Below are 13,448 nucleotides of genomic sequence, written 5' to 3'. Positions count from 1 at the left end.
CTTCCCTGATCATCTTTACTTAGTTTCTGCTAGGTGAGCAACATTACCCTGCCTTACCTGCTTAATGTTCTTTGAATATAGATTAAAGTAGGTAGCAAGGGGAGCTATGTGTCATGCAGTGGTGCTTTCTTAAAGTAACGTGTGGGAAGAGGGGAAATAGCCTGGAGTTTTCCACTCCTGCTAATTGCCTTCTTCACCAGCTTACTGCAACTTGTTCCACACCCTGCAGTTTGCATTCACGCTGCTATAGAAGTAAGCCAGCAGTATTTCAGTGTGAAAAGCCTGTGGTGAAGCTCTATTATTTGTCCTGCCCTTTTAGAAGATAAAAGCTGCTAACTAACTTACTTTATTTTTATTCTGCAGCTGTGATAGCCTTAGCTGTCTTTCAAGCCCATTAATCAGTTCCCCAATCCAGAAGCAGGGCACAGATGTAGAGAATTTTCTGTCGTGAACTCATGGATTCCCCAGCCTTAACAACCAAATTAAAGCCATCAGTTCCAAATTAGAAATGCAGATAAGCCTTTATAAGTTAGGCTCTCTGGTAATGGTTCTTTTATCTAGTGGTAAGCCTGAAGCCCTGTTGCTCCTTTCTAGCTCTGTCTTTGTGTACCTCTGCAATCAGGTAACTTGCTTTTATGTTTCTGTCATAGACTCAAACTGGCTCTGGTCATATCCAACAAGGGGTTTTGAATGAGATGGTGCCTTTTCTGCCTCTGTTTATAGGGGTACAGCTTCAGCAGCTTTGCTTGGCAAACAGTAGGGGAGAACACAGTCACAGCCAGTTTTATACTTGAGTTGAGACTTCTCTGTTTTTTCTATATGTTTATTTAAATCAAACCATTTTATAAAAAAGGGGAATTGAAATGTTGTAATGCAGTCTTTTAGGTCCTTAGAGAGTCTTTAATTAGTATGTGTAGAAAAAGATGTGAAAAATCAATGTTATTGTTCTCCTGACTTGTTTTAGGATGGATGTGTACTCAAGGCTTGCACTTTCCCTGAGAACCTTCTGCTGACCCTCCCCCAAAACATGGTGAGTCCTATGGAGAAACTAGAGTAGATCCTTCACTTTGTTCCAAGTAGGTATGCAAGCTGATGTGAGATGTCTTGGTCATTTGCTAAACAGACAGCAGAACTTCAACTCTCAGCTAGATTCTTTTACTGCCAAGCTTTTTGATAGTATCTTTCAGAATTAAGAATCTAACTGCTGAAGCCTATGACTTTTTTTACTGTGATATAATCCTTCTCTCCCAGTGTGCAGAATATAAGTATGTAGTGCTAATCACTCTTCATTAGTCTTCTTCCAGTTTATAAGCAAGTTTTTAAAAGTTGCAGGTAGCATTATGGCACATTACTTTGTACTGCATGATAAATTCCTTGTTAATTACCAGTTTCCAAACGTTACCCTCCGTATTTACTTTATCCTCATCCTGTCTGTGTGATCAGTATGTATCAAGGGAAGCACATGGAATTTGAGGTGGGAATGGAAGAATAAGTTATTCCTCCTTTAGGAAACTGAGTCTGTGCTTGTTGCCCTTGCTCCACCCACAGAGCTGAAGTAAGAAATAGATGCTCAAAAGGTATTGGTGTTGAAGAAAAATTTTGCAGTGAGGAAAAAGAATTGTGATAAGGAGGGGGCTGTAAGTTGTGAGAGTACATTAAATGAAGCAGGCCAAATAAGGGGTACTGCTGGAAATTCTGGTTGAAGCCAGCAGGGATAAACTTGGTGTAAGCATTAGATAGTTGTCCAGAGCTAATTAAATTACCCAAGAATGATGCCCAGTGGGAAAGGGCTCAAGCCATCTTACTCAGAAACACAAAAGTTGTCAAAAGTATTTTGCAAGAGTTATTGATTGTTTTGATGTTCTGATTTTGTTGCAGTAATGTCCCAAAAGTCCCATTTTGGCCAAGTAGAATCAGTTGTTTTCTTTCTTTTAATTACTTCACTGATGTTACTTGTGGGCAGAGGTTATTTGTTGCTGAGAGCTAGCGAATACTGTAATCACATACTACCAAGTCACCATCTTTCCATACACAAATTACCTAAGTTCTTACATGGTCTCCATTACCAAAAGATCTGTGTCCCGAGTTAATCACTCATGCTCAGTGCTGTTGAGCACTGCTGACTGGTGTCTCTGAATTTCACTAAACATTGTCAAACACTGGCAGCATAAAAGCGATGAGAAAGTACAAGCAGCAAAAGGTTTGTCAGCAGCCAGCATAGGTAAGGTGTTCAGAGACTAATGCTAACACCCTTGTTCTGTGGTGATTCAAATCTACGGTTGCTTATACTTCATGTTCCCAGGGAAGGAAGGCAAAGTGAGGAAAATGGGGCAGACAATGTGCTTTTTAAGTTACGTGAATATTCTTTCTTCAGATTTTTTGTCTCCACTACTGTCATGGAAGTGAAAATAGATACTCATTGCTGTAAGTGATTACAGGATCATAATGCAGGGGTTGGTATTTCTGTTACACAAGGCACAGCCAAAGTTAGACAAAGAATACCTCTCATTCCCTTGTAGACTTTTATACTGAGACTATAGAGGGAAATTTGGGAATGGAGGGCAGTTAAAAGGATGGTAATAGGGTGCAGGATCAGTTTTGCAAGTCTGTACTTTGAGGAAAACTCAAGGTACTCTTATGCTACAGGCCTGTATAGTGATGTCACTCAGCGTTGGCTCTTTGACTGGTAAACATAGAATCATTTAGGTTGAAAAAGACCCTTAAGATCATCGAGTCTAACTGTTAACACTGCCAAGTCCACCACTAAACCATGTCCCGAAGTGCCACGTCTATGCGTCTTTTAAATACCTCCAGGGACGGTGACTCAACCACTTCCCTGGGCAGCCTGTTCCAGTGCTTGACAACCTTTTTGGTGAAGAAATTTTTCCTAATATTCAATCTAAACTTCCTCTGGCTCAACTTGAGGCTGTTTCTTCTCATCCTATCACTTCTTACCTGGGAGAAGAGACCAACACCTACCTCGCTACAACCTCCTTTCAGGTAGTTGTAGAGAGCAATAAGGTCTCTCCTCAGCCTCCTCTTCTCCAGACTGAACAACCCCTGTTCCCTCAGCCGCTCCTCATAAGACTTGTGCTCTAGACCCTTCACCAGCTTCATTGCTGCTCTTTGGACACGCTCCAGCACCTCAATGTCTTTCTTATAGTGAGGGGCCCAAAACTGAGCACAGTATTCAAGGTGTGGCCTCACTTCCCTAGTCCTGCTGGCCGTGCTATTTCTGATACAAGCCAGGATGCTCTTGGCCTTCTTGGCCACCTGGGCACACTGCTGGCTCGCGTTCAGCCAGCTGTTGACCAACACCCCCAGGTCCTTTTCCACCAGGCAGCTTTCCAGCCACTCTTCCCCAAGCCTGTAGCGTTGCATGGGGTTGTTGTAACCCAAGTGCAGGACCTGGCACTTGGCCTTGTTGAATCTCATACAACTGACCTTGGCCTATTGGTCCAGCCTGTCCAGATCACTGTGTGGAGCCTTTCTATCCTCAAGCAGATCAACACTCCTGCCCAACTTGCTGTTGTCTGCAAACTGACTGAGGGTGCACTTGATCCCCTCATCCAGATCATTGATAAAGATATTACACAAAACAATATATTCCAGGAGGCTTGAAAATTACTGTTAAAAGATCAGAAACAGTGCTGAAGCATTTCTTATACTCTGACAGATATACCAGCTGAAGGAAGGGATTTGAGGTAGCCAATCCACCTTGATATCCCAAGGAAATGCTAGACAACAAATGACTGATTTAGATCTGCGTGTTATCCCTACTCATTTCAGCATCTGAGCTGTACAGTAGGAGAAAGCTGAGCAAGTTCTAAAAAATGCAAGTGTAATCAGAGATAAGGAAAAAAGCAATTGTTAATAAAATGCTCTACTGAAATCCTTTTCTTTCCATCTCCCAGCATCCAACATGCTCTGCAGGCATCTCTGCAGCCACTCCCCTCTCTGTGAACACCATATGTCTCATGTTTTTTACAAGCTGTATTTTGTGCTACGTTTTAGTTAACTAGCCAGGAAGATGAGGAAGTACAGAAAAAAATAATCAAAACCTGTGCTTATTAAAACAAACAGGGCACCTTTGTCTTCTGCTTCTGTGAGAACAAGAAATAGCCTAAAGACTTTGAATACCTAAGTTTCTTAGAGCCAATATGTTATTCATGTCTTCCTCTGTCTCTCAGTGTGCAGGGCATTCCTAGGAGAGAGTTGTATGTCTGTATTGTAGCTGCTGAAATAGCTGGTGCTACTGGCAGTTGGGTATGAATTTGAGCAACTCTGATGTGTGCTGGGGTTTAAACCTTCCTTGGCTGTCTTTTTATAATAAAGACACTAAAGAGAGAAAAAAGAAAGAAAAAAGAAAAAAAGCAGCTGTTAAGTTTGTCTTAGCTCCTCTCCATAGATTCACACTAGGCACAGAGCAGGATCAGTTACAGTCAGTTGAAAGTGCAATGCATGAACATGAATACCAGTATCTACATGGTTTTCAGCCTCCTTGTATGACATGTGACATCCTACATACCTTCTCAGCTTCTGAAGTTTGGATTCAGGAACAGAACAGTGCTTGCACCGTGATAAGTGATAATGTGATGAGATCAAACAGACTGTACAGGAGGGGTTTTTTTTGAGACATCAACCCAAAGACTAATGGCTTTATACAGCAGAGAAAGGGCTTTTCTCTGGGGAGATTACTCATGCAGGTTGCTAACACACCTGAACGGAATGGGGAAAGTGGTTTGGTGGACAGTGACAGTAATGAGGTCTGGTTCCTGGTGGCTTGGAGTCCCATGGTAGGATTCTTTGTCACAGTTAATAAAGATTTGAGTGCAGACGGAGACTTTTCTCATGCTGGGACACTCAGCACTTCTCTATCCTCTATACGTTCCCTGAGGCTTAGTATGAATTGAGGTCACACTGTAACGTACTCAGTGCAGGCAATGGATGGCCTTTCATCTCTACCTAGCTACCTGTTTCCAGTAATTTTGTAGAAAATTTGACATCCAGAATATTGAGACCTACTTCAAAGACCTTTACTCTGTCCAATGTTGCTGAAATTGGCTTAATAGTTATTTAGTTGGATGAGGGAGGTAGATAAAAGCACACACATACTCACATGCAGAAACTGAGCTTGATCAGACTAGGCTAAAAGCAAACACCAGTCTTAGCTTTTTCTTGTGTCATGGTTTAACCCCAGCCAGCAGCTAAGCACCATGCATCTGCTCCTGTGCTCCATAGCTCCGCGCCCCGGGCCCCCTGCCCCCCCCCACTCCCAGTGGGATGGGGAGGAGAATCAGGAAAGAGGGTAAAACCGACGGGTTGAGATAAGAACGGTTTAATTACTAAAGTAAAATATAATGCTAACAATAATAATAATGAAATATAATAATAATTGTAATGAAAAGAATATAACAAAAAAGGGAGGGGGGGGAATGGTGATGCACAATGCAATTGCTCACCACCTGCTGACCAATGCCCAAGCAGCCTGGCCACCTCCCCCCCGTTTATATACTGAGCATGATGTTCTATGGTATGGTATGTCCATTTGGCTAGTTGGTCAGCTGTCCTAGCTATGCTCCCTCCCAGCTTCTTGTGCACCTGCTTGCTGGCAGAGCATGGGAAACTGAAAAAATCCTTAAGATAAGTGCTACTTAGCAAAAACTAAAACATCAGTGTGTTATCAACATTATTCTCCCACTAAATCCAAAACACACCACTGTACCAGCTAATAAGAAGAGTTAACTCTGTCCCAGCTGAAACCAGGACACTTGTCAAAGTATACTTAGAATTTTGTGATCTCTTAGATTATGAAACACAACCTTCTAACATAAATTAGAGTTGTTCTGTTTTGAAAAGCAATCCTACAAACAGCTTCATGGAGGTGCTGATTTGGCTGGGATAGAGTTAATTTTCTTCATAGCAGCTAGTCTGGGGCTATGTTTTGGATTTGTGCTGAAAACAGTGTTGATAATTGTATTGGGTTTGTGTGGCAAGGTTTTGGTAGCAGGGGGCTACAGGGGTGACTTCTGCGAGAAGCTGCTAGAAGCTTCCCCTGTGTCCGATAGAGCCAATGCCAGCCGGCTCCAAGATGGACCCGCTGCTGGCCAAGGCCGAGCCCATCGGCAACAGTGGTAGCGCCTCTGGGATAACATATTTAAGAAAAGGAAAAGAAGTTACTGCACAGCAGCAATTGCGGCTGGAGAGGGAGTGGGAATATGTGAGAGAAACAACTCTGCAGACACCAAGGTCAGTTCCAGGTGTTCCAGGCACCGGAGCAGAGATTCCCTTGCAGCCCTTGGTGAAGACCATGGTGAGGCAGGCTGTCCCCCTGCAGCCCATGGAGGTCCATGGTGGAGCAGATATCCACCTACAGCCCATGGAGGACCCTGCGCCAGAGCCGGTGGATGCCTGAAGGAGGCTGTGACCCCGTGGGAAGCCTGTGCTGCAGCAGGCTCCTGGCAGGACCTGTGGAGAGAGGAGGCGACACTGGAACAGGTTTGCTGGCAGGACTTGTGACCCCATGGGAGCAGTCTGTTCCTGAAGGACTGCACCCCATGGATGGGATCCATGCTGGAGCAGTTCGTGAAGAACTGTAGCCCATGGGAAGGACTCATGTTGGAGAAGTTCATGGAGGACTGTCTCCCATGGGAGAGACTCCATGCTGGAGCAGGGGAAGAGTGTGAGGAGTCCTCCCCCTGAGGAGGAAGGAGCGGCAGAAATGTGTGATGAACTGACCGCAACCCCTATTCCCCATCCCCCTGCACCACCTGGGGAGAGGAGGTAGAGAAAATCGGGAGTAAAGTTAAGCCTGGGAAGAAGGGAGGGGTGGGGGGAAGGTGTTTTTAAGGTTTGGTTTTATTTCCTATTATCCTGCTCTGATTTGACTGGTAATAAATTAATTTTTTTTCCCAAGTCAAGTCTGTTTTGCCCATGATGGTAATTGCTGAGTGACCTCTCTGTCCTTATCTTGACCCATGAGCCTTTCGTTATATTTTCTCTCCCCTATCCAGCTGAGGAGGGGAGCAATAGAGTGGCTTTGGTAGGCACCTGGCATCCAGCCAGGGTCAACACACCACAATAATACAGAGGTGTTTTCCTTATTGCTGAGCAGTGCTTACACAGAGTCAAGGCCTTTTCTGCTTCTCACCCCACCAGCAAGTAGGCTGGGGGGTGCATGAGAAGTTGGGAGGGGACAGAGCTGGGACAGCTGACCCCAACTGACCAAAGGAATATTCCAGACCATATGATGTCATGCTCAGCATACAAAGCTGGGGGAAGAAGAAGGAAGGGGGGAATGTTCTGAGTGATGGTGTTTGTCTTCCCAAGTCACCGTTACATGTGACTGAGCCCTGCTTTCCTGGAAATGGCTGAACACCTGCCTGCCGATGGGAAGTAGTGAATGAATTCCTTGTTTTGCTTTGCTTGCGTGCACAGCTTTTGCTTTACCTATTAAACTGTCTTTATCTCAACCCATGAGTTTTCTCATTTTTACTCTTCTGGTTCTCTACCCCATCCCACTGAGGGAGAGTGAGCGAGCGGCTGTGTGGTGCTTAGCTGCTGGCTGGGGTTAAACCATGACAATGGAATACCTGTTTTTTATGCTCCACTGATTACCAAAGCAATGTGATAATATTAAAGCCTTCAGCAGTAATAAAGATTATGCAGCCTGAATAGGTAAGTCCTGCAGGAAAACCTCAGAAAGTCAAGGTTGTACTTGCACTGATACAAGATAGAACAATTAACTGTTCTTACTGTTGACCATGTTGTGCATGGCTTGACACAGTTACATTCACAGTCAAATAAAAATTAGACTAATTTTTAAATAGTCATCATGTACTTGTATTTCCCCTCTTTTTAAATTCTTTCCTTGATTTAATGGATAGGAATCTTTTTTCTACTACCCCCCACCCCCAATAATTTAAAATACTCTCCGACGTTTTACAAATTGCAGGTAGTTTGCACGCCACAGGCTGAGATCCTCTGGTTTAGAGGTCAGTCTATTGACCCCAGGCTGTGTTCGTTCTTTAGCATTGACAGAAATAACGGTGAAAACTCACTCTGTCAAAGATGGCTTCCAATACTTGGTGGAACCAGATCTGTGTTATAAGAAGATCGCCTGATATATTAAGAGCATAATTGAAAATCAGAAGGAAAGAGGACAATGTGGTTAACACTTCTACCATATTAGTGTTAAGAACATTCCTAATAGGCTTATAAATACAAACATTAAATAAACCATCATTTCTAAAGCATTGTTTTTTGGCAATTAAAAAAGAAAGCAATATGTAGTAACCTTAAATGAGTAGATATTCCAAATCACTCCTATAAAGATGTTGCACTAAGAAAGCTATTGTCAAGTGTCATCATATGCATAGACATTCTTAGATTAAAATCAAAGCAAGTTTTAAGAAATAAATTGACTGTATTTTTTGCTCAAGATTATTTGAAGTTTCATCTTTCTGTTTAAAAAAAGAAAAACACGACCAAAGCCAACCCTACTCTTACCCCTATGTTTTTCTATTTAATTTTAGCTATTATAAGGAATAGAAATTAGAAACAAATCTTATTTCAGGTTAAATCCAGCACTGAGCAGAAAATATGTAACTTATTTTGGGTGTCTTCTGATAAATGACTATCCTAAAGAGACTTTGAGTGCCTTAGGCAGTCAGGTACAATCCTGATGACCTATTTTGAGAAGATTGGTAGAAGAGAAGAAAGTTTGCCTAATCTTTGTTCAGTGTTGTTCATTCATGGACTCCTGTGGCAGTTTGGATTGAAGCCTGGATGCTTCGGCTATTAACACTGCAAAAATAAATAAGATTTTAAGAGTATACAAACTACACAGTAGACAATTATCTCAAGTCCATTTTAAAAGCCACAGAACTGTACCTGTCCTTGAGTGCAGATTTAAAGGGAAAGGATATTCTTGTGAACTGGTGTCCTGGTTTTGGCTGGGACAGAGTTAACTCTCTTCTTATTAGCTGGTACAGTGCTGTGTTTTGGATTTAGTGTGAGAATGATGTTGATAACACGCTGATGTTTTAGTTGTTGCTAAGTAGCGCTTATCCTAAGTTAAGGATTTTCAGTTTCCCATGCTCTGCCAGCAAGCAGGTGTACAAGAAGCTGGGAGGGAGCAGACCCAGGGCAGCTGACCTGAACTAGCCAAAGGAGTATTCCATACCGTAGAACGTCATGCCCAGTATATAAACAGGGGGAGTTGGCCGGGAGGCGCGGATCGCTGCTGGGGCATCAGTCAGCAGGTGGTGAGCAATTGCATTGTGCATCACTTTTTTTTTTCTTTTTTTTTCTCTTCTTTTTTTGTTATATTCCTTTTCATTACTATTATTATTATTATCATATTTCATTATTATTATTTTTAGCATTATATTTTACTTTAGTTATTAAACTGTTCTTATCTCAACCCATCGGTTTTACCTTCTTGCCCGATTCTCCTCCTCATCCCACTGGGAGCGGGGTGGGGGGGAGTGAGGGAGCGGCTGCGTGGTGCTTAGCTGCTGGCTGGGGTTAAACCACGACAACTGGGATCCAGTCAAAGCAGCTGAGACAAGGCTCATTTTGCAGTCAAACAAAATCCTTATACCTTTTTGTACCTGTCTCTTTCACTGTCCTCTATGCTAGTTGTGCTTCCAAAATCTTATCTAAAAAGTATGTCCTGCATTTCAGGGAATAGGATATGTAGTACCAGTGGGGATTAATTAATGCTCCCTGCTAATCTAACTGTACCTGTTAACACGGAGTAAGGTAAGAGGCTTTCTGAAAGGACAATTGCTGTTCCTTCACGTCAGCAACCTGTCTTAGTTTCATTCTAGGGATGACAAACCTCAAACAACTTGACAGACGCTTTTCCTGAGCTTCCCCTGATCATATTTGTTATTTCTGCTGCTACAGGTTCAGACATGATAAAGAAAAGCAGGACTTATGCTGGAAATATTCATAAGGGGAAAACTTCTATAATGTGAGGTACACTTAGAAACAAAGCTCCAGTTCAGATCACTGCGTTATTGAGGGCCTGGAAGCTATTTAACTTGAGTTAAATTGCAGCCAGAGATGAGTGGGCTTGTGCAGGTAGTGGGTCTCACTGGAGCTGGTGAATCTCTCCATCAGCTTGGAGGATTACAGGCAGCAGGAGCCAGCACCCTATTTGAGTGGTGGATTTATTACTTCCAGTGCCAGTCTTGCTCTGTGGGACTTTTCATAAGTGGGAGTCACAGCCTTGTCCCCATATCTGCCCTGCTTTCCCACACCTCTTTAGTTTCATCTGGATGCTCCATAGGTCCCTCCTGTAAAGAGGAATAGGAATTGGAGTAAGATTATTGTGAGCCACAGAAGCGTAAGGTGGGAGTCCTCCTTTAATCCCCTTCTGTATTTGTGTACCAGTATCTTGCTGACCATGGTTCTCTGCATAGATCTCTCCATTTCTCTAGAGAGTATAAATGTGCTCATGTATTTGGTGCTCAGGTACAGCTGTCTGTAGGTAAAGTATCTTGTTCTGAAGAGAGTTTTTGTCTGCTGTCAGATCAAATGATGTTGATGGCTCCGATCAGGAAGCCCTCTGGGAGACAAATGAAATTTTCTTCTGAGTACGAGAAGACTGTATTGTAGTCAAGAGCATCAAGTGCTTCTACACAGTGGTTTCCAAGATAGCATAGGCTTTTTCTTAAACTATAAAGAGAATAACTCTGTAGAAAGAGTTGGAAGATGTTGGCTTTCTAATAGTCACCACTGTGCCTTGTAATTGGAGATGTGGAAATCCACCAGTCTGGGCTTTCTTCCTTCCACTCCCAACAGCACATTCTTCCTTTGAGGTAACAGTTTTTTGTGAATCCTTGGACAAAGACCAGGTGTCGCATTCACATAGATTCACTTGGGTTTATTAAACAAAATTTTACAAAATTTCACTTGCAGAGTCCAGTTCTCTCTTCTGATTAGCCAGTGGCTATTTGGGAGAAGGATGGCTATGGTGTGTGCTCTGATATTTAAGCTGAAGATACAGGACTTATGTATGAAGTTTGTTTGGCAGGGTTGTGGGAACAAAACAAGTAATACAACTAGGAGTCAAATGTTTCAGTGTAGTTTAATACTATGGAAATTAATTCAATATTCTTCATCATCCACAGGGCATCTCCAGAGGTTTTTACAGTAATGTCACAGCAAATCTATTCAGCTCTTAAGAAAAGAGACACCATGCTCACAGCTGAGCTAATTTATATTAATACCTAGCATAACAGAAGTTATTTCACAAGATCTTTAGGCATTACGTCTATAATTAGTTAAAGAGTACATACTTTATTACCTTATCTCATTTACTAAGGGTTGGTTCTCATCTATTTGCAAATTTTGCAGGCTCACAAAGCTTAAAGGTCTATTTTCAAAATAGCACATCTTGCTAAACTGTGCCCCTACAAAAGATTAATTATTTTAAGGTTTTTACCATACAAAACAAGAAAACTTCAGTACTGATAGGTTGGGGATTTTTGCTGCTTAAATTTACATATGTAAATTTCCCTAGGTAACAAAAATCTATTCAAGTTTTAAATTCTCAGTGCTAGTGCTAACAATAGGTACATTCACTACAGTGTGATTACACTGGATAGGTTTAACATCTAAAAAACGCACTTGAGTCTATTATGCGGTTTCATAAATACAAATTACTTGTGATAGAATTCGTCAACGAATTGTACAGTAGAAATAGCTTCAGTATCAGCATCAGGACTGCATTGCGTTCCTTGCTCTCGTACACTCCAAATGCCACTATGCTGCCACTCAGAACCTCTAGGTACTTATTTCCTTAAATATCAGAGAACATTAAAACATGTGAGAACATAAGAATGGCTGTCCTGTGTCTAACTGAATAGCCATTTAGCCTAACACCTTGTCTTCAACCAGGACAATGTAAAATGCTCTTTCTGTTGTCTGTTTTGAAAATGAGAAGTGATCCCAATGAATCACTCTTAACTCTCCTTGCAATAATGACATCCTGTAAAGCGGGGAAACCTGCAACCCCAATCAACATTCTGCCTAAACATGAAAGTAAGGTACCTCAGGCTCTGAGGATGGAGCTGATAAATTGCGTGAGGCGAACTACAAAGTAAGGCTTGTCAGATACAGGTCATAAGCTGGAAGAATACTGCTATAGTAATAGGTTTGTGTCACTAATATTCTTGTCCACGGAAGGATATGGAAGATCAGAGTGTCAAGTGGGGTTGTTTCTTATACAAAGGATACTTTCTAGAAGCATGCTTGCAGCTCCTTAACATGTACCCAGATTTTTAATCTAGCAAGAAGAGTGTAGCTGTCAGCAACGCGGGATGCATTGTGGCTGCAGATCCCCAAGTATGTATTTGTGCATTTAGCCAGGCCTGTACCTCTGTGACCATACTCTAACTGGTGCCCTACCCACCTCGTTTGATGTTGACCATGGGGTGTCTGCATGATTTCTAGTTGTACCTAATGTCACAATCCTGCAGTGTAAAAGGACTTTAGGAGCTATACGTTGTTTGTCTTTAAGGTGTCTTTGCGTGCCTAGAACAACAAAAAAATGTGTTCAGCTGCATTTATTGAAACTGTTCAAATGTTAGGGAAACATGGGAAAGCTGTTTCCCAACATCCTTAAACATCAAATTTTGGAATAGTTCATTCAAACACCTGTGAGATGACGTGCTGGACTTCATTTCACCCTCCAGGAAACAGCACAGCAGAGTAGTCTGTAGAAAGTGGGCCACACGGTAATCAAGTACTGTGCCAGGAGAATTATATAGAAAATGAACACTACAATAATAAATACTAGGGGAATTTTGTTTAAAGGAAGCTACAATCTCTATTTTTCTTAATAAAATTAGCTACTGACCTCTGACTAGATGCTTTACAAGTTATAGTAACAACAAATAGTTTGCTGTTTGAAGCGGGTGGCTATCAATTTTATTTAGTTGCCTTAGAACATCTGGTGAAGATACATTTACAGACAGATAATGATGTTAGTATCAAACCTTATCGGAAGTGATTGCATTCCAGCAATTAAATTAGATTTCCCTGAAGCAGGATAATTGAACTACTATACAGTGTTTTGCCAAGATTTATCCTCTTCTGTAAATCTACTTGTGTCAGCTCTATAGCCTTTCAGATGATTCTGAAAGATTTAGGAACCTCCAAAGATATAAGTTTGTGTGTATTTGTAGCTTAACCCAGAAAGATATGGTGGTGATACCTAGAAATTCCTTATAATAATGTTGCTGTTATAAACATTTGGATTGTTAGACTATTTGGGAAGTGGTGGTGGTGTTTTATTTTGTTTGCTTTTTTTTTTTTAACTTGGATTGTTGTAGGCACTGAGGCACATGTGTATCACATTTTTCTGAAGTGTTTGAGTCTTTTTGTATAGAAAGCCTGGATACTTAGTTCAGCATTATGATTTCCAGGTACTAAAG

The 13,448-nt window shown here is 41.8% G+C and overlaps 1 long non-coding RNA gene across 2 annotated transcripts in view; it reads left to right on the top strand.

The window, feature by feature from the left end:
- Positions 1-968: 968 nt before the first annotated feature.
- Positions 969-13,448, top strand: part of LOC127024659 (uncharacterized) — a 93,576-nt gene continuing 81,096 nt past the window's right edge. For both annotated transcript variants that reach the window (XR_007767587.1, XR_007767588.1), the window contains exon 1: positions 969-1,030. This is a non-coding gene — a long non-coding RNA (uncharacterized LOC127024659). The remainder of the gene's footprint in view (positions 1,031-13,448) is intronic.

Source organism: Gymnogyps californianus, chromosome 1 (genome assembly GCF_018139145.2).
Source record: "Gymnogyps californianus isolate 813 chromosome 1, ASM1813914v2, whole genome shotgun sequence".
NCBI classification, from domain to species: Eukaryota; Metazoa; Chordata; class Aves; order Accipitriformes; family Cathartidae; genus Gymnogyps; species Gymnogyps californianus.
The sequence above is the reverse complement of the archived record's forward strand: the minus strand, read 5'-3'. Positions and strand labels throughout refer to the sequence as shown.